This window comes from Staurois parvus, unplaced genomic scaffold (genome assembly GCF_062004578.1).
Source record: "Staurois parvus isolate SC_StPar_1 unplaced genomic scaffold, SC_StPar_1.0 ptg000299l, whole genome shotgun sequence".
Classification (NCBI taxonomy): domain Eukaryota; kingdom Metazoa; phylum Chordata; class Amphibia; order Anura; family Ranidae; genus Staurois; species Staurois parvus.
In genome coordinates this window covers 13,769,468-13,790,579 of record NW_028318095.1, presented here as the reverse complement: position 1 = coordinate 13,790,579, position 21,112 = coordinate 13,769,468, and the positions used below count along the sequence as shown (strand labels likewise).

Here is a 21,112-nt window from a genome sequence, read left to right as displayed (position 1 = left end):
AGTTCCCACTGACACAATTGATCTTTTTATCTATCTATAAAGTGGTAATTCTTCCCAATGACCACAAGTGTAAGGAGCATCCTTCCCATTGACCATCACACTAACCCTGCCTTTTTCGACAAGGGTGCCCAGGCATCCTAGGTGCCTTGAGGTTTCTTCAGGGGTGCCTTGGCAAAATGTCTAAAAATTGCCCAAAACCTGTATACAAGCCAGAGGGTGGAAAAGCCTTTTAGTTACACAAAGCCACAGGTTTTCATTTTTCACCATTACAACCTTCTACATGCCGGCGACCTGACAATCAATGACATCAACTGATAAGGAGTATGTCGGTTGCCTGCACAGCATTCTTGTTTGCTCTCCCCTGCCCCTCTCCGTCAGTGCTGGGGCCACATGAGCTGAGTGAGGGTGAGAAACTTAAGAGAAACATTGGAATACTAGTCACTATAGGTGTACAAAGGTGTATTTGCCTTGGAAGAATAAATCACCTCTAATATTGGGTGTCCTACACTTGTGGATGTTGCTGTGTTATGTAAAACTGTAAGTTTAGTTTTTTACATTTTAGAATGAGGTGCCTCATGAATTTTGAGAAACACTTTGAGTTATGGAATAGACAAGAGAAGTTTCTTACGGACATCCACTGTGTGTGTGTATTCTCTTCCTGTGTACACAATATGAACATTTATTTTTCTTTTTTTCCTTTTCTATACAGCAGACAGTTCCTACTTTAACAGTGAAGTAAAAATAATGTGATGTTCTACCTTACAGCAATTTAAAAAATTAAAAAATCACCATTACGTTATGCATACTGCTTTACAAATTTATCTGTAATGAGATGCAATACCAATTATCTAGTTATTATTGTAACCTGCTATTAAAAAACTAACCACACCCCTTCCTTGCACTTCCTTGCAATACAGAGGCAGGCAATTCTGGACTTCCTTAAGAGAAAGTCCAGCATTCTTTGCAAACTATTGTCATGCATGCTGTATTAAATAAAATAATACACCCATTTATAAAACTGGTCAAAAAACATTACACTTAATGTTTTCAATAAATCTACCACACAATAGGCGCAATTTAACTTGGAAGTATAAAAAGTTAGAGGCCTGTTATAAAAGACACATCATTTTGATGTATCCATTGGTATAGTGAGGGAGAAGTAGCCATGGTCATCCTGACAGCAGACCTAGTTCCTATTTTGGCTGCCCCAGTTGCTAGACAACTGCCAAAGTTGCTCTGCTAATAGTTAGCAAAGATCAATTCCCTTCAGTTTCTTAATGCTGCTCTCTACGATCAAAAAAAAAAAAAAAGAAGCATGTCCAAAATATGCTGTGCTAGCTTGCCATTTAGAAGTATTCCTAAATGATCTGAGTACTGAAGAGGATTTATCAAACCTGTCATTTTCCTTCTCAAGAAGTCTGTACTGATAACAAGCATTTTTTTTATCCAAGCAGGTCGATGGTGCATTTCTGCTCTGCTTATAAAACTAGAATCAACCAAGAGAAAAATGCTAATGTGATTCCTAGGCAATATGCCTTATTAACCGGGCTACTGAAACGTTTATGAACGGGGCTGTTTAGTGCTTTCTGGCTCATGACAATGCTGAATGAGCTACGAATGTCATTAAATAACAAATTTCAAAGGGCGGTAAAGGATTTGTAGTAATGAGGATACAAGTGTCATAAAGGCTAAGCGGTGTGTAGCTTATAGGAGGCAGCTGAAATACAGGCCTCCCAGCTGCCATGTCACACATCAGGTACAGCACAATTGCCTAATGCTTAAAGGGAGATAAGTTGGAAGTTAAACATTGTTTAAAAGCTGCTTAATTTCCATTAAGTATATAAAAAAATGAAATCTCTTCCTCTGCATGCAGCACTTTCTTGTTACATTATCCTTTTGTTATGATCACTTCAGTGCAAGAATGTTGCGGGAGATGCCTGACAAGAACAAGTACAGTTTGCTGTTTAAATTTTAATTGTGATTTCTGTTAAATTGTAGTATTCTTTCAATTTCTGTAGACTAAGAACAGTTAGGTTGTTGTAATGTGGAAAAACGTTTGCTGATAAGTGAATAAAGATGTTCAATGAACAGGCCAACTGTCATTGTTTTGGTCCTTTTGTAATGATACCTGCCTTTGTATGAGTCACCCGTGACTTGCAAGACAGACAAATATCTACTCAGTATGCAGTTCTTGTGCAGGTGCTTCTTTGGTCCACTGCACAATGTTTCTGTATCAGTCATATTTCCATCACCGTGACCGGCAAGATCTGCTTCAAGTTGAGGCTCCCTCAGATGAGGACAATGTCAGACAGGGCAGTCTACCCATGTGTAGCCAGCTTAGACCATTGAACATCTAATTGCTAAGTCCTCTACTAATTTATCAGACATAAGCAGTGACTGCAGATAGGGCTCCTCCAATAATACCATCCACCATACACCCTGATGGGTAATCAGAAGTCCTCGCTTATAAATAGATTTCTTTTTATGAAGTGGGGAGATCAATGATCACTGATCATTGCTATGGCTGTGAAGATGTAGTTCAGCATTTACATTATGTAAGGATTACATTGAATACTTATCAATTCAAAAAATCGTTACAATTCTGCGCTATGGTATATAAAATTATTTAAAATAAAAAGATGAAAGAATAAATAATTCAATCCACATGAGCAGCCACCACAATATTGCAGGTAACAATACACATAAAGTAATATACAGAAGTGCAGCGCTTCAAAAACAATTGAACTTAGATGTCCAATCCACAAAAATTAAGATATACAGTTGCAAGAAAAAGTATGTGAACCCCTTGGGATTATGTGGAGTTTTGCATGAATTGGGCATAAAATGTGCTCTGAACGTCATCTAAATCACAACAAGAGAAGAACACAGTCTGCTGAACATAATACTACACAAACATTAGATGTTGCCATGGTTTAAATTCACATAACATGTAAACATTCACAATGCAGGGAGGAAAAAGTATGTGAACCTTTGGACTTAATAACTGGTTGACCCTCCTTTGGCAGCAATAACCTCAACCAAACGTTTCCTGTAGTTGCAGATCAGAACTGCACAACCATCTGGAGTAATTTTGGACCACTCCTCTTCACAAAACTGTTTCAGTGTAGCAATATTCTTGGGATGTCTGGTGTGAATCGCTCTCTTAAGGTCATGCCACAGCATTTCAATCGGGTTGAGGTCAGGACTCTGACTGGGCCACTCCAGAAGGCGTATTCTGTGCTGTTGCAGCCAGTGTTTTGTTGAATTACTTGTATGCTTTGGGTCATTGTCCTGTTGCATCACCCATCCTCTGTGGAGCTTCAGTTGGCGGACAGATGGTCGTACGTTTTCCTGCAAAATGTCTTGATAAACTCTGAAATTCATTTTCCCATCAATGACAACAATCAATCCAGGCCCTGAGGCAGCAAAGCAGCCCCAAACCATGATGCTCCCTCCGCCATGTTTTACAGTGGGGATGAGGTTTTGATGTTGGTGTGCTGTGCCTTTTTTTCTCCACACATAGTGTTGTGTGTTCTTCCCAAACAACTCAATCTTGGTTTCATCTGTCCACAGTACATTTTGCCAGTAGCGCTGTGGAACATCCAGGTGCTCTTTTGCAAACTTCAAACGTGCTGCAATATTCTTTTTGGACAGCAATGGCTTCCTCCATGGTGTCCTCCCATGTACTCCATTCTTGTGTTCTTCTATTGTTGTGACTTAGATGACGTTCAGAGCACATTTTTTGCCCAATTCATGCAAAACTCCACGTAATCCCAAGGGGTTTACATACTTTTTCTTGCAACTGTATAAAATAAGCCCCCCATTCACTGGAACCTCAGTGCTGCTATACAAGTCTCAAAACTGCCAGGAGAGGATAGAAAAAAGTCAAGCATTTTGCCTCTTACCAGATCATGTTGGGGGTCAAACATGCAAAATCTATTAAACACGTGTATACTCTATAGGTGAGTATCTATATACATGCAAATAATAAATATCTCAATGAAGGACACTCACATAAAGTGTCAGCTGCAAAATAAGTGAAACCAAAAATTGTCACTACAAAAAAATGTGTATCACCACACTCTGTATACATAAGTGTACACCTTAAACCCAAGCCAGCAATCTCCACCTCATGTGCTGATGGATAATTACCCTATGTAGAAAATGACAGGGCATAACACCACTCTGGGTTACTATCTCATCATTCAGATTTCAGGCTTCATCCAATGTTAGGGTTATTCCTCCATTTCCCTCATGAGAAAATCACAATTACCAATGGTAGATAAAACACAGTCTTCCTTTATTTGGCAACTTACATTAAGATATGGGTGAAGCAGCTCCTCCTCACAGGGATACAGATACAGACAAGTTTAGGGAAACATTGACCGCATGTTCCCACTTCCAAGATGGCTGCGATCGCACTTCCGGTCAGCGTCGATACGTCTGACGTCACGTGTCCTTGACGCGTTTCGTCACTTCCTATGACTTTTTCAGAAGGGTAAGGACGTCTGCGCATCGACTCCTTATGTACCGCCCTTCCTACATAAACGGCACCACTAACCGCCATCTTGGAAGCTGGAAACTGCCGCCCACACTCATCTACATTATCCTTTATTGCAACAATGAATCTAAAAGGACATTTAACATCTTATTCCAAACCCTGTGCCTCTATACTATCGTTTACAGCATCAAGAGCACCATTTAATATGCACATCAATAAAATCAAAAACGCCAACATACAGATAAATACATCTTAATACGTTATACACATATACAGTGGGGATCAAAAGTTTGGGCACCCCAGCTAAAAATTTGTATTAATGTGCATAAAGAAGCCAAGGAAAGATGGAAAAATCTCCAAAAGGCATCAAATTACAGATTAGACATTCTTATAATATGTCAACAAAAGTTAGATTTTATTTCCATCATTTACACTTTCAAAATAACAGAAAACAAAAAAATGGAGTCTGCAAAAGTTTGGGCACCCTGCAGAGTTAATATCTTGTACTGCCCCCTTTGGCAAGTATCACAGCTTGTAAACGCTTTTTGTAGCCAGCCAAGAGTCTTTCAATTCTTGTTTGAGGCATCTTTGCCCATTCTTCCTTACAAAAGTCTTCCAGTTCTTTGAGATTTCTGGGCTGTCTGTCACGCACTGCTCTTTTAAGGTCTATCCATAGATTTTCAATTATGTTGAGGTCAGGAGATTGTGAAGGTCATGGCAAAACCTTCAGTTTACGCCTCTTGATGTAATCCCCCGTGGATTTCGAGGTGTGTTTAGGATCATTATCCATTTGTAGAAGCCATCCTCTCTTTAACTTCAGCTTTTTCACAGATGGCATCAAGTTACCATCCAAAATTTGCTGAAATTTTATTGAATCCATTTTTCCTTCTACTCGTGAGATGTTCCCTGTGCCACTGGCTGCAACACATCCCCAAAGCATGATTGATCCAACCCTATGCTTAACAGTTGGACAGAGGTTCTTTTCATTCAATTCTGTGCCCCTTCTTCTCCAAACGTACCTTTGCTCATTCTGGCCAAAAAGTTCAATTTTAACCTCATCGGTCCACAGAACTTGTTTCCAAAATGCATCAGGCTTGTCTATATGTTCATTTGCAAAGTTCAAATGATGATTTTTGTGGTGAGGACGTAGAAGAGGTTTTCTTCTGATGACTCTTCCATGAAGACCATATTTGTACAAGTATCTCTTTATAGTGGAATAGTGTACCACAACTCCAGTGTCTGCCAGATCTTTCTGGAGGGATCGTGCAGTCAAACGTGGGTTTTGAATTGTTTTTCTCACAATCCTGCGAGCTGTTCTGTCTGATATTTTTCTTGGTCTTCCAGATCTTGCTTTAACTTCCACTGTTCCTGATGACTGCCATTTCTTAATTACATTCCGAACAGAGGATATTGACATCTGAAAACGCTTTGCTATGTTCTTATAGCCTTCTCCAGCTTTGTGAGCGTCAACTATTTTCAGTTTCGGTTTTCTAGACAACTGCTTAGAAGAACCCATGGTGCTGATTGTTGGGGCAAGGTCAGATGAGTCTGGGCATTTAAAACCTTTGAGATTGGCATCACCTGGTCTTCCCAGACGATGATTGAGAACAATCCATGACACTGGCAGGTCTCAGCTTGGCAAAGGGGGCAGTGCATGCTATAAATTCTGCAGGGTGCCCAAACTTTTGCAGACGCCATTTTTTTGTTTTGCTGTTATTTTGAAAGTATAAATGATGGAAATAAAATCTAACTTTTGTTGACATATTATAAGAATGTCTAATCTGTAATTTGATGCCTTTTGGAGATTTTTCCATCTTTCCTTGGCTTCTTTATGCACATTAATACAAATTTTTAGCTGGGGTGCCCAAACTTTCGATCCCCACTGTATATACTCCCTATTACTATATATACTCCAAATTGATCTACTTCACCCTTAAAAACAACCTTATCAATACAACCTTATATCATTCTTAAAATCAATACACATATATTAAAATATACCTATCCTCATTACTATATTATTCATACCCTATACCCCCTCTGCTGGTCAAAAATTAGAACAACCCCTATACTGTATTAGTTACCTTAATTCTATCCTGTTTTCTTATAAAACAACTTAAATACCATAATTATCATTATATAACCTATATATCAATATTAATATCAGTATACACCTCTACCCTTTTCCCGTATATCCAGACACATATCCTAACACCTAATAACAATTTTTCTTTTTTCTCTAATATTGTACTACAATCAAATACACATCATTAAATAAAACGACTTCACAAAAACTTCCATGGCTTACACATGTGTTACCTATAAAGAGTGCAGGAATAAAATTGTGGAAGAAGTTCCTTACAACTGTCTCCAAAACAAAACATCTATTCTCTGTCTCGCTGGTATTGTCTGTTTCAATAAATCCTAACAAGCCTCTTTGCCTATGAACTATTCCATCTTTTCCATAAAGGTCAATCCTTCCTTGTACTCTCTGAAAATATCAACTAATGTAAATGCTAACAAAATTCCCAACACCTAAAATCCCAAAACCTAACATGCATTGCCATTGCTGGCTTTGTCAAGGGTGAAAATAATGCAAGATATGTGAAAAAAAGTAGCCAGAAAAGCCACATGTTCATTATAGATACATGTGAGTTTTCTGGCTACACTTGTGACAAGTTTTAAAGTGGTTCTAAAGTCAAGATTTTTTTTTACCTTAATGCACTCTTGACATTAAGGTAAAAAATGTCCCACGTCCCTAAACAGCTATCTGAGTCTTATTCGATCCAGCAATGTGCCCATCTACAGCCTGGCTCTCCCGTCTTCCTCTTCCCATAGAACACAGAGGCAGCAGCGGGAGCCATTGGCTCCTGCTCCTGTGAGGAGGGAGTGGGGGCGGGGCTGAGCTGCAATGTGTGTGTATGTGGATGCACACAGCCCAGCTTAGTAGTGCGTCTGCACAAGTGTCCCCATTGTAGCCAGTTTGCTGTGGGGGCACTCGCAGAGGAGGAGCAGAGAGCGCCGACGGGGGACCCTATCAAAGGAGGTAAGAGATTGCTGTGTGTAATGGTATTCTAAGTACAACTTCTTTTTTATTTTAGGGAAAACAATTGCCTTTATAACCACTTTAAGACACAGTGGGTTAGTTGAGTGGTGACAAAAATGCATCACCTTTGCATTTGCAGATTATTGAAAAAAAATCTAATACTGCAATCACATTTAAGGACTGGTAAACTGCAGTATATTCCATTTTTTTTTAGGATTAGATATACAGTGAAGGAAATAAGTATTTGATCCCCTGCTGATTTTGAATGTTTTCCCACTCACCAAGAAATGATCAGTGTAAATATCGAATGGTAGGTGTATTGTAACACAGAGACAGAATACTAACAAAAAATTCAAAAGAAATGCATATCTAACAAATAATATAAAGTATTTGATCCCCTTTCATTCAGCAGGATTTCTGGCTACCAGGTGTCTTTCATACAGGTAACAAGCTGAGATTAGAAGAAGTCTCTTAAAGGGAGTGCTGCTAATCTCATTTTGTTACCTGTATAAAAGACACCTGTCCACAGGAGCAATCAATCAGATTCCAAACTCTCCACCATGGCAAAGACCAAAAAGCTGTCCAAGGATGTCAAGGACAAGATTGTAGACCTACACAAGGCTTGACTGGGCTACCAAACTATCGCCAAGCAGCTTGGTGAGAAGGTGACAACAGTTGGTGCAATCATTCGCAAATAGAAGAAACACAAAACAACTGTCAGTCTCCCTAGGTCTGGTGTACCATGCAAGATCTCATCTCATGGAGTGTCAATGATCATGAGAACAGTGAAGAATCATCCCAGAACTACACGTGAAGATCTTGTCAATGATCTTCAGGCAGCTGGGACCGCAGTCACCAAGAAAACAATTGGTAGCACACTACGACGACAAGCATTGAAATCCTGCAGTGCCTACAAGGTCCCTCTGCTCAAGAAAGCACATGTCCAGGCCCGTCTGAAGTTTGCCACTGAACATCTGAATGATGCAGAGGAGGATTGGTTGAAAGTGTTGTAGTCAGATGAGACCAAAATCGAGTTCTTTGGCATCAACTCAACTCGCCGTGTTTGGAGGAGGAGGAATGCTGCCTATGACCCCAAGAACACCATCCCAGCTGTCAAACATGGTGGTGGAAACATTCTGTCAAACATTGGGATGTTTTTCTGCTAAGAGGACAGGACAACTGCACTGCATCAAAGGGACGATGGATGGGGCAATGTATCGTCAAATCTTGGGTGAGAACCTTCTTCCCTCATCCAGGGTATTGAAAATGGGTTGTGGATGGATGTTCCAGCATGACAATGACCCAAAACACATAGCCAAGGCAACAAAGGAGTGGCTCAAGAAGAAGCGCATTAAGGTCCTGGAGTGGCCTAGCCAGTCTCCAGACCTTAATCCGATTGAAAATCTGTGGAGGGAGCTGAAAGTTCGAGTTGCCAAACATCAATTACCAAAGCTTAATGACTTGGAGAGGATCTGCCAAGAGGAGAGGGACAAAATCCCTCCTGGGATGTCTGCAAACGTGGTGGCCAACTACAGAAAAAAATCTGACCTCTGTGATTGCCAACGAGGGATTTGCCACCAAGTACTAAGTCATGTTTTGTGAAGGGGATCAAATACTTATTTCCCTCATGAACATGCAAATCAGGGCATAATTTGTTAGACATGCATTTCTTTTGAATTTCTGTTGCTATTCTGTCTCTCAGTGTTACAATACACCTACCATTCGATTTTTAGACTGATCATTTCTTTGTAAGTGGGCAAACATTCAAAATCAGCAGTGTATCAAATACTTATTTCCTTCACTGTATTTTAACCCCTACATAGCCAGATAAGAAGCCAGCGAGGTTTAAATAGGTGGCAATGCTTTCTATTATTATTCTGTTCACGGACATCCTACAATAACTGTCTAATTGTACCCCCATTGCCTCAAAGGACCAAAGCAAGCACCATGGGTGATCTCAGATGCCTTCTGTTCACTAGCAGCATGAGCAGGATAATCAATATTTCACATATTAGTCTTTTATTCTGTTTCTAAAATATCACACCTGTGCCTGAAATGAATATATTATCAAAGCATTCAGCTTCATCAGAGCTATAGTTTTTTAAAAGAGATCCTGTGTTAAAATCGTCATTCTCAAAGTAAATACCTTTGAATTTGATTTTAAAAGGACTTTCAATCTGCAATGTAATTAAAATGAAAGAAAGCTGTTACAGGTGGCTCCAAACTATTATTAAAATAGAAATTAGTTATTCTAATAAAGGAACGTTTATAAACTCAAATTCCTCTATCACCAAAGAGGGTAATTATCTTAATTGAAATAGGGTTTTAAGCTTTGTAAAAGATCTCCTTACTTTTAATTGAATTTGTGCTTACATTTGTTGCTTAGAAAGCTTTCTAAGCTTATTTATTTTTAGTATGCCAATTTCATAATTAATGCCTTTTGTGGTTGCTTACTGTAGCAGCACATCACAGTACTCTATACCGTAGTCTTTATCTCCAGGTTACTTAGGAATGAAATTACACAGCTAACCTTCAACTTTTATAATACCCAAGTTTATGTATCATTCTAATGAATTATACATTAGAATGTAAAGTAGTCACAGTAGGCTGCCATTGTACAGATGCTAAGAGAGGTTTTAAGTAAGGCAAACCTGTGACTGAGCACCCCATTATAATGCATGCAAACCTCTCCTAAAACCAGTGTGTACCATTCCTGTGGATACCAATATTAAAAGTCCAAAGTGAGCAAATTAATGGTTTCAACTATGATTGACCCCTAAGAAGGATTCCTTACTTCAATCTGCATGGCTAAGTTTAAGTGAGCAGCAGGTGCCATGCTTCAAAACCATGTTTCTACATATAATACTATAGGATTACAGTTATATCTACTTAATACATGATGTACTACCTGATTAGCAGCACAGCAGTGCTGAACTTGAAGCAGACATAAAGAAAAAAAAATACAATTTAATTGTTATGTTAATAAAGTCACATTTATAAATTTTATTGTGCATACATTCAGCTAAAAGCAGAACTAAAGTATCTTTTATAATGCTAGCACAAATTGTGCACATTTACAAAATGTTGTACCTTTTGCCTTATCTATCTTATGTGTTATCCATATGCCATTTTGAAGCTTGTAATTCTTCTCCAATGGAATTGCCAGTGGATGATACAGCACATCAGAATTCATTTATACCTGAAATATTATTTTTGCTTAGGTTGACCCTTCAAAAATAGTTAGTTGGACTGGCCCTTTAGGAATATAGGAAGTAAGATACAGTGCTCAAAGGATAATAGAAAAAGTACAAATTGTGCACATTTACAAAATTTACTACCTTTTGCCTTATCTATCTTATGTATTATCGATATGCCATTTTGAAGCTTGAACTTCCTCTCCAATGGAATTGCCAGTGGATGATTCAGCACATCAGAATTCACTTATACCTGAAATATTATTTTTGGTTAGGTTGACCCTTCAAAAATAGTTAGTTGGACTGGCCCTTTGGAAATATAAGAAGTAAGATACAGTGTTCAAAGGATAATAGAAAAAGTACATTTTATCTTTTGTCAAAATGCCATTGCCATTTACAGTATTTAGTATTTCTTTCTCACTTTGCCCATGTTTTATGTTACACTATCTGTCGCCGAGATGGAAATCACTATTGATTTCTTTAGCCGCTGGAACAACCACAAATATGTTTCTGAACATCCTGCAGAAAACAGCGGCAGAGGTGTCTGACAAGTAATACGGGCATTTCCTGATTTACAGTTTATTCATGTGAAATGTGGGACTAAGTCACGTGACTCCGAGCTGGCTATAATTAAGTTTAAATGCAACTGTGATAAAACGGTCCATCTGTAATCTCCGTCGGCAATGCACAATTTACCTGCTAGTTATGTGTGTTATAAATCCGAGGGCTTCAGGCATGTCTTATTAATAATCTTATGTCATCTCTCTCTGCACCTGCCACTGAGCTTTCTGGAGAAATCACAATGCCAGCTCTCTCTATTCCTAAAATAAGGAGTAATCAGGAAACAAGACTAAAGAAAGTTAATCCTCTAGGAGTGATTAATCCTACTGAAAAGTGTATAATGCTTAGCACTAAGGGGAAATGTTAGCAAATTAACCTAGAAACCAGCTTGTCCCTACACATGAGAGAAAACTCAATAAGAATCGGCAATATATAAGGCACGGTACATACAGTAATTATCATCCTCAACTCATTCGGCTCCAATTTATTTTTCTGTAGTGTGATGTATTTTTATTCTCCGATGCGCAGTTCCCATTTACTAGCATGCTTCCCTTGAGTGCGATCCGATGTTTTTTTTTCTATTCTTCTGACTTTGCTTCTTATTCTTTTCTGTACTCATTATATTCTTTAATGTGAAGCAGTCCATCTTGCTCAGGAAGCAGAGTCACATACACAAAACTACCAGTATTATTATAAACAAAAAAAAAATAGTGGGCTGTGAATCCCACCCTTGACCAGGCAAACTTTGCCCATTCTGCAAAGTACACCTGTATTCTGAACCCATTTCTATGCATTCTGTGAATGGGTGGTGAAGATCCTGTCATTCATCTGCTCCTTCTCCAAATGTGCTGCATTGTGGGACAATAATGGTATGAGTTCTTTGAATGGCAGAAGGGGCAGGACAGGTAGGCAAGTTGCACAAATCCTTCTCACTTTAAAGCAGCCACCTTCAGGGCATAGTATACACACCATTACCAGTAATTAATGTGTTTGGTGCTGTATTCCCCCCAAAAAAACTACTTAAAGCAGAACTACACTGTATCTGAGCCCCACAAGCCAAACATGCTATTGAATTCTTTTTTTTTTATATTCAAAGCAAACTCACCCATCTCTCCATGTCTCCATGCTTTATTTTGCTGAGAAATCATGTTGAAAAAATTCCCCTAGAATTTCTGGCCGTGGGCATCTTGAATAAGGGCAGGTGATTCATGTAGCCTTTACTTCCTGGAATCCATCTGCCCTTAGCTCAGGAATGCAGACAGGAAGGTGTGCTTAGCTGAGTAAACCCTCCTACCCTCTTGAAGAGTCCTGGGATGTATAACATCATTTACCTAGGCCTGGAAACCAGAAACAACTAAAGAAATTAAAAAAAAAAAGTTCAAAACAAGTAAACATGATATACTTTCCTATTTACTTACTAATGCTAGCAGCAAAATGCTTACAAATAGTTAATGTTGAATAAGAGAGTGAAGTTTCACTTTAACTTCAGCTTTAATTTTGGATCAAATGGGGAAGGGATGGAATCTCTCCCCTCATTTCTTTTCCTGATTTCACAAGGACAGGAAGTAAGGTAAAATCTCCCTGACAAAATCACAGGCGGCAATAAAACCTGACAGAACTTAGCCACAGAAAAGCACAAATTAAAAATGACACAGTTTTAACGTGCTGATATGACTTCTAAATGTAAAGTACATTTCAAATGAAAATGCAAAGTTCACTTATTTTATTCTCCCCTACCTTACAATAAAAAACCACTCATGTAAACCTAAAAGAAAAAACATTGGAAGAATAAAGTAAAATATACTACCTTACACCCTGGCTTCTGGTGCTCACCAAGGTGAGGGTGACATTAGTCGGCCATTCTAGGAAAGCTGACAATCTCAAATCTGGAATCTGCCTCTGCACAATCTCCCATTTTTAAAAAAAAATAAAATTCTTTTAGGTTTAGCATTTGTTTATTGGGAGAAGGCTGGGGGACAAGCAAACGTTTTTCCTCCACAAAAAGAGATAAAAAACATAAAGCCCTGATAGTTTAAATGAAAACATAAAAAGCTCTTAAAATGCCAACAGTAGTGTACCTGTTACCGTTTTACTGAAACCAAGTTATACTACAAGGTATTTATGCTTTCCATGCCTTTGCTCTAACATCTATGCTGAAGTTAGGGGGTATTAAAGAAGAAGGTTCTTGGGGAAGTGGGAAGAAAACGGCAGAGAGATTGGCACCTGATGGTTTAATAATAATATAACCCAGAAGCTAGCAGGCTATAACACAAGCATGTTTTAAATTACCAGCCCAGCATATCTGGTGAATGGGGTGACTGATGGGCCAGATAGAAGGTGTATTTTAGCAGTAGAAAGCATGGTTGTTTAATCAACTAAGCTATTCATCCAGGGATGGATTGATGGGCTGCAGAAATTATTACTACTACTGTATGATCAAGAGCATTGTATTTTGAGTGAATAAAATTGTAGGAAGTTGGGATCTACAAAATATTCCAGAAGAAATTTGCACTGACACCAGCTTCCTCTCCCATGATAGCCTTCCTCTACATAATGGTCATCCAAGATAGTTTCATCCATCACATGGTGATGCCATGGAAACTCAACTCCATCTTCCACATAGGCAACCTTATTAATGCCACAACAAAATGCTTCTTGCCTTTCACAGCCTTACAAGAATGATACAATTCGCCCTCACAGGCTCCATTCAGTTATCTTCAAATTAAACATTTTGAACAATGTGTCATGCCTCGACTAATCATTACCCTCCGGCTCCTTTTGAAAAACTTTACATTATGGGAGCAACCTGCATATGGTTAATATCTTGCACAGTATATACAAACTCTGAATGATCCCACAGACCGACACACTCCTAAAGCTATAATATATTAATAAATGGGAACAAATTCTGGATAAATGATTTTCTTTAGCAGAATAGAGTACTATCCGAGTGACAGCCCATGAGATATCTGCTCTATCTATAGGAAAATCAATTAAAGAATGTTTTCCTTTGGTATCACATCCCTGCCTACCTACACACTTTCAATCCCAATATATCTGATCATTGTTGGAGGTGCCACAAACAATTAGGAACATTTAATAATATTTATTGGACCAGTCCATGTAAAAATATAATTGTTCTGGCAAACAGTTGAAGCCTTAGTCTATGCTCTCCTACAAATGAATGTTCCACTGGACCCTTCCATATACTTGTTGGGTTTTCCCCCATGCACAGTGACTAAGGTGACCAAGGTGTTGATTTACTAAAGGCAAATAGACTGTGCACTTTGGACATACAATTGCATTCTGCAAAAGCAGTTGCTCCAGAGCTTAGTAAATGAGAAGGAGCTCTGCTGACTTTCATCACCCAATCATGTGCAAGAGAAAATGCTGTTTTTTGTTTATTTTCCATGTACATGATTGGGTATTCTTTGCAAAGTGAAGCTTTATTACATTTACTAAGCTATAGAGCACCTGCACTTTGCAAAGTGCACAGTCTATTTGCCTTTAATAAATCAATGCCTTAGTGTCTAACCAGATAGCACTGGAGGTTGACACTGGGACTAACCAAGCCTGATTTATACTCCTGCATTTGCGAGGTTAAACTTATGGAAGTGCTCAAAGCAAGATTAAATAACACGCTTCCTACCTTTGTATGGGTGTGGGACCCCTGGGTCTGCCTAGAAGCCTCTTTTTAGATAATACATAAACTGTGATCCCACTTCAGAAGCATACCTAGACTATAATTTAGGCTCTCTTCCATGCTTCTATAACCCCCATACATACCTCTCCTCTTATCTGTATACTTATATAATGTAAGGTCTATGTTTGTTCACCCTATTGTTTGTATTTGCTGATGTTTACTGAAGACTTGCAACTCCAAGGAATGTTGCCAGGAATATATTGGTAAATCTTTCTAAATACATTACCTATATGTTTTGATTAAATTACTTCTCCAAATTGGAAGCTGCAACCTTGTATATTATATAGTATGTGTTACCAGCTGTCACCACTGGTCAACAAGACCTCTTTAACTGCTTCAATCCCGGGCACTTTCACCCCCTTCCTGCCCAGGCCAATTTTCAGCTTTCAGCGCTGTCTTACTTTGAATGCAACGCTGTACTCAAATGAAATTTTTATCATTTTTTTCCACACAAATAGAGCTTTCTTTTTGTGGTATTTAATCACCACTGGGCTCTTTATCTTTTGCTAAATAAACAACAAAGTCCAAACATTTTTTTAAAAAATGCGTTACTCTTCGTTTGTTATAAAATTTTGCAAATAAATAATTGTTCTTCAAAAATTTAGGCCAAAATGTATTCTTCTACATTTCTTTGGTGAAAACAAATGCAAATCAGTGTTTATTATTTAGTCTGCAGGGCTACGGTATATATCTGAAAATCAATCAATCCTTACGTACTTGAAGAAGGCCCAAAAATGTCAGGACAGTACAAATATCCCCCAAATGACCCCTTTTTGGAGAGCAGACAGTCTAAGATATTTAGTAAGCGGCATGGTGAGATTTTTTAATCTGTAATTTTTTTCTCATACTTATTTGGAAAATGAAGAAATAAAAAAACATTTTCAACATTTTTTTTTTACTGTCACCAGGGCAGTACAGCGTCATTGTATAACTGGTGTGGTGGTGATCAGGAACATTGACTAGTGACAGTACAAAAAAAAAAAGATTTTTAATACTTAACTTTTTTAATTATAATTTCTTCTTTTTTTGCAACTTTTTTTGTTAACAAACTGTGACCAGAGCAATACAATGTTACCACAGTAACATGTTACTACTCTAGAGAAGTGATCAGGATTTTTTTTACACATTATGATTGCTTATAGCAGTGAATTTCATTGCTATAAGCAAGCATTTTACTGAATGAAATTGATTTATTCAGTAAGTATTGTTGTCATTAGCTGTGATTGGCCAGTCAGCTAATCACATGGTACAGAAGGGCCATGATTGGCTCTGTCTATACCATTTGATCACTGTGACTAATCACAGCTAGTAACACAATTGTATATAATGAATAGAATGAAAGGAAGCCATTCATTGTTTACAATTGCTATGTGATCTGCTGTGATTGGCAGCTGGCCAGTACAGTAATCTGTCATTGGCTGTGTCTGCATGACTGCACGCAAGACGCATTCCAGGAGGACATCATATAATGACCACCCGGAATGAGAAAAGTCTTGCCCAGCCATCATTCTACAATAGGCCAGGGGGGGAAGTGGTTAAGGTTGAATTTGAAATGTCATGTTCTATACCTGTATATGATATTGAATCATATTTTTTATGACTGCTGAAAACTTTCTAATAATTATACATTTAAAATAAAATAAGATTGTAGGAGATAAGTGGACCTTGCAAAAACATATCAATTCATAATGATGTGCAAAAAGGTGCAGCAGCAAGTTTCCTCTTCATTCCTCTCTGCCTAGCTATATAATGAATAGGCAAAGGCTCTCTTTTCTTCTCTTTAGAGGGATCCCAGCCAATCAGGTCATGCACTGCCAGTAACATGAGCAGGGCTATTCCCTAGGTACACAATCTAAGTTAAATCCCTTGTCATGTTTCTATAATTACAAAGAAATTACATTTCACATTTTTTTTTAAAATCAGATGGCTGAAGATTGAAATAGTGAGGTTGCATTAATAGCATTAATGTGCAATTACATATTTTTTAAAACAAAAGTGGAATTTTCTTTTAAGGCTACTATACATCTGGCTCCAAGTTTTATTGAATTAGAAATAATTTTAGTATCTTTTCCATTTTACCGCGTTCTCTCTGAGCACTATAGTGAAAGATCCACCATTACTTCTATTTAGGTCAGATATAGAAATCTGTTTTTCTGCATCTACATGCCAAAATCTGTCTGCAGAAGCTCAATGAGATGAATGGGGTCAAAACACCAAAAAGTGGCCTTTAAGGCTACAATAAAATGAAGACTTTTAATAGCAGTCATTTTCAGAGGTCAAACTGCTGGAATCCCTTTGTAATATCTGTTTTTTTTTTTACAAATGCATTCAGATTTCCATTAATTGCATGCACGTGTTCATCCCCAATAATCATGTTCTCTCTTCGGTCACTGACCCCTTTCAAGAGTGGTTAGTAATGACTTCGAACAACTGAAAATTTCTGAAACTCTGACAATAATTGCCATGTTAAAGAGATGACATAAGCCGAGATATCCAGTTCTTCCATTATGCTTGTTTACTTTTTCATGTTTGCCATTCAGATGTACTGTCTATCAGTTTTATTTTAGGCTTGCAGTGTGGTTGTATAAAGATTTTTTAAACATCTTATTTTTCTTTAGTAGCTCTGGAGTTAAATGATAAATGAACTTTCAGTATTTACCCTCTCTTCTTAAAGCAGATCTACACCCTTTCAATCAACATTGACTATTTTTAATACTTGCTGCTAGCATTAGTAAATAGATAGACCATGGCATCACATGTTAGGAGTTTGCATGTTCTCCCTGTGCCTGCGTGGGTTTCCTCCGGGTACTCCGGTTCCCTTCCACACTCCAAAAGACATGCTGGTAGGTTAATTGTCTCCTGCCTAAATTGGCCCTAGTTTATGAATGTAAGCTAGGGACCTTAGATTGTACACCCCTTGAGGGTTAGGGACTAATGTGAATGTACAATATTTATGTAAAGCGCTGCTATATAAGTACCTGTAATAAATATATAATATTAGATAGGAAGGTATATTTACTTGTTTGAAACTTTTTTGTGTGTTTTAAATGTTTCAGTTGCTTCCTGGTTTCTGAATTTTAAATATTTAGAGTAGGCATACCACATAACAAAAACGTTTTAGCCATAAAGTTGTATTAGGCATATACAGTACGTACAATTATACAATATGTACAAATATCCAAGTATGTCATATCAGATCAAGCATAATGTAGCATAGGTATTCACTCCACTGTTGAATCACACCAACAAAAATACATGCATTCATATAGGTACCGTGAGCAACACTGAAATCATAGAGCAGCTGATGTTCAGAAATACATACAGGAATTCAGTACCCAGAATAAAGTAATGAAAAGGAAACTGATGAAAGAGAGAGGAGGAGGTAAAACCAATGTTTCGGGGATATAACAACCCCCTTTCTCAAAAAACCTCCTACATTGAGGTTGCACTGGAATGATAGCTTCTACTACCACTTTGCATTTCACTTTGGTTACTATCATGCATGGAAATAAGCTAGCTTTATTTTTTTACCTGTGCTATTGCTTACTAAACATCAAATGATTACATATTCTTGAGAAACAGTAAAGAAGCTTTAAAACAACACACACTGACCTTTGTGGAATTTATTTTCAAAGTTCACAATAGTTGCACCAGAGTCATTTAACTGATGTTTCAGCACTCTGCTCTCTCCCTCCTCTTTTGCACTTGTGCGCTTGCTGAGAATGAATCACTTCATGGTGCCTGCAGCTACAGAGGTCAGTGATGGTTTGTTTTAAAACTAGTCTTGTGTGTTTTAAAATACAGCAGTTAAACGTTTCCTGCTCCTGCTAGCCCAGGACTCCTATCTTCCCTCTGTTTCAGAGCTGCAGTCTTTGCCAGTCACTCTGGGAACGTCGGATCCACTTGCATAATTCCTTCTAGACAGATTCATAGTTCCCCACTGTTTCTCATATGGAGAGACTGTACCTCCTTTGGAACTAAATCCTTATCGCTCTTTGTTCTTTTTTTTTTTTTTTTAATTCAAATATTTATTAAATTTTCATATTTATAATTAAATATAAAGAGAAAAAAAAAAAAAAGAGGAACATGAAAGAAGAACATAATGCATTTCATATACATTCTCATATAATATTCTTACTCTTATTCTCTTTCTATTGCCTCCTTTTTCTTCTTTTCCCTTCCCTCTACCCTTATGCCCTACCCCTTCCCTCCCCCCTCCCACTCTGCATTTTTCTCTTACTTCCATCTATATAAAATTAAGAATCTTCTCCTAGCATTACTTCATATATATTCCTATGGTGTACAAAGTCTTCCCATTTTTCCCATCTCCTGTTATATATCTCCATCTTATCTTCCTGGGTATAGTATAGTTTCTCCATCCTACTAATCTGATTTACTCTTTCTACCCAATCCTTCTCTTTCGGAACCTCCAAGCTATGCCAGAATTTAGGTATCAAACCCTTCGCTGCGTTCACAAAGTACCATATACCCGAGTTTTTATATTTATTCACTGGTAAATCTGTTTTATGTAATAAACATACTTGTGGGTCTAATCCTATCTTTATTCCTGAGATTTTCTCAATTAAGTTGACCGTTGTCTCCCAAAAATTTTGTATCTTTGGGCACTCCCACCAGATGTGAAACCATGTACCAATCTTTCCACAACCACGCCAACACTCTTGTGTTTTCTCTATACCTATTTTGTGCTCCAGAATTGGTGTAATGTGCCATCTTACTAAACTTTTATAGTTTACCTCCACCTCTCTCATGCTAGTGTTCTCGTGTGTGAGTCTATATATCTTCCTCTGTTTATCTTCATCTATCTCCACTCCTAAATCCCTTTCCCATTTTGCTATATAGCTTGGTTTTAATTCCGTAACTAATTCGGTAAGAATTTTATAAATTTTTGCCGTGCCCCGTTTTCCATCTCCCCGTGATTCCAGTAACCTCTCAAACATGTTCCACTCCTTTCTCCCTCTTATGGGTTTCGGAAGACTCTCAACAAAGTGATTTAATTGGTGATATTTCCACTCATCAATCTTATTAAAAAGTTCCCCTCCACTCTTTTTTAAATCTTTCAGTGTTTTCAACTTCTTTCCGTCCATAATATCCCTTAGTTGAATGTCTTCCTTTTTAATCCATTTTCCCATACTCCCCTCAATACCTGGTGGAAAGTATTCCATATTCCTTAGTGACATTAATTGTGAATTAAAATCCCAGTGCATATACTTGTGTAGATTATCCCAAACCCTTAAAACGTTCAATGTAAACACACTCGTGGTTTCTTTTAACCCTCTATATTGTGTTGGTGCCCATATGTTTCTACTCAGGTCAACTCCGCTCAGATCATTTTCTATCTTCACCCATCTTTTCCCCCTTTTATTGTGTGTCCAATCATAAATTCTTGTTAAAATTACAGCATTATAGTATCTCCTAAAGTCTGGCACTCCCAGTCCCCCTCTCTCTTTTCGTCTACTTATCAAATCATACGATATTCTAGATTTTTTATTTTTCCATATAAATTTTGTTATCATCTTTTTAATTTCTTTAAAAAATGCTTCTGGGAGTTTTATTGGGATCATTTGATATTTATACAAAACTTTGGGTACAATTATCATTTTTATCAGATTTATTCGTCCTAACCAGGAGGGGATTCCTCCTCCCAATTTCTTCAGTTCCTCCTTAATCTCGTTTAAAAGGGAAATATAATTTAATTTGTACAATTTTGAATATGAAGCAGTAAGTTTAACTCCTAAGTATTTTATCTCTCTATCTCTCCATGTAAAAGGGAATTCTTTTTTTATCTTTTCTTTCTCACTATTCGGGAGATTTATATTCAAGATCTCAGTTTTTGTCGGGTTGATTTTTAAATTTGATATTTCTCCATATTCCTTTAAGCTTTTCATTAAATTCGGGAGTGTTATCCTAGGATTACCCACGTAGAACAACAGATCGTCTGCAAAAGCTGCCACCTTATGTTCCGTTTCCCCTATTTGTATTCCCTTTATATCTGTATTCCTCCTAATTGTTTCTAGTAAGGGTTCCAATGTTAACACATACAACAAAGGGGACAGTGGACATCCCTGTCTAGTCCCATTTGACATCCT

The 21,112-nt window shown here is 37.7% G+C and overlaps 1 protein-coding gene across 2 annotated transcripts in view; it reads right to left on the bottom strand.

Annotated features, from left to right (window-relative positions):
• Nucleotides 1-21,112, bottom strand: part of EPHA6 (EPH receptor A6) — a 1,004,780-nt gene that overhangs the window by 34,642 nt on the left and 949,026 nt on the right. The window lies entirely within an intron of this gene.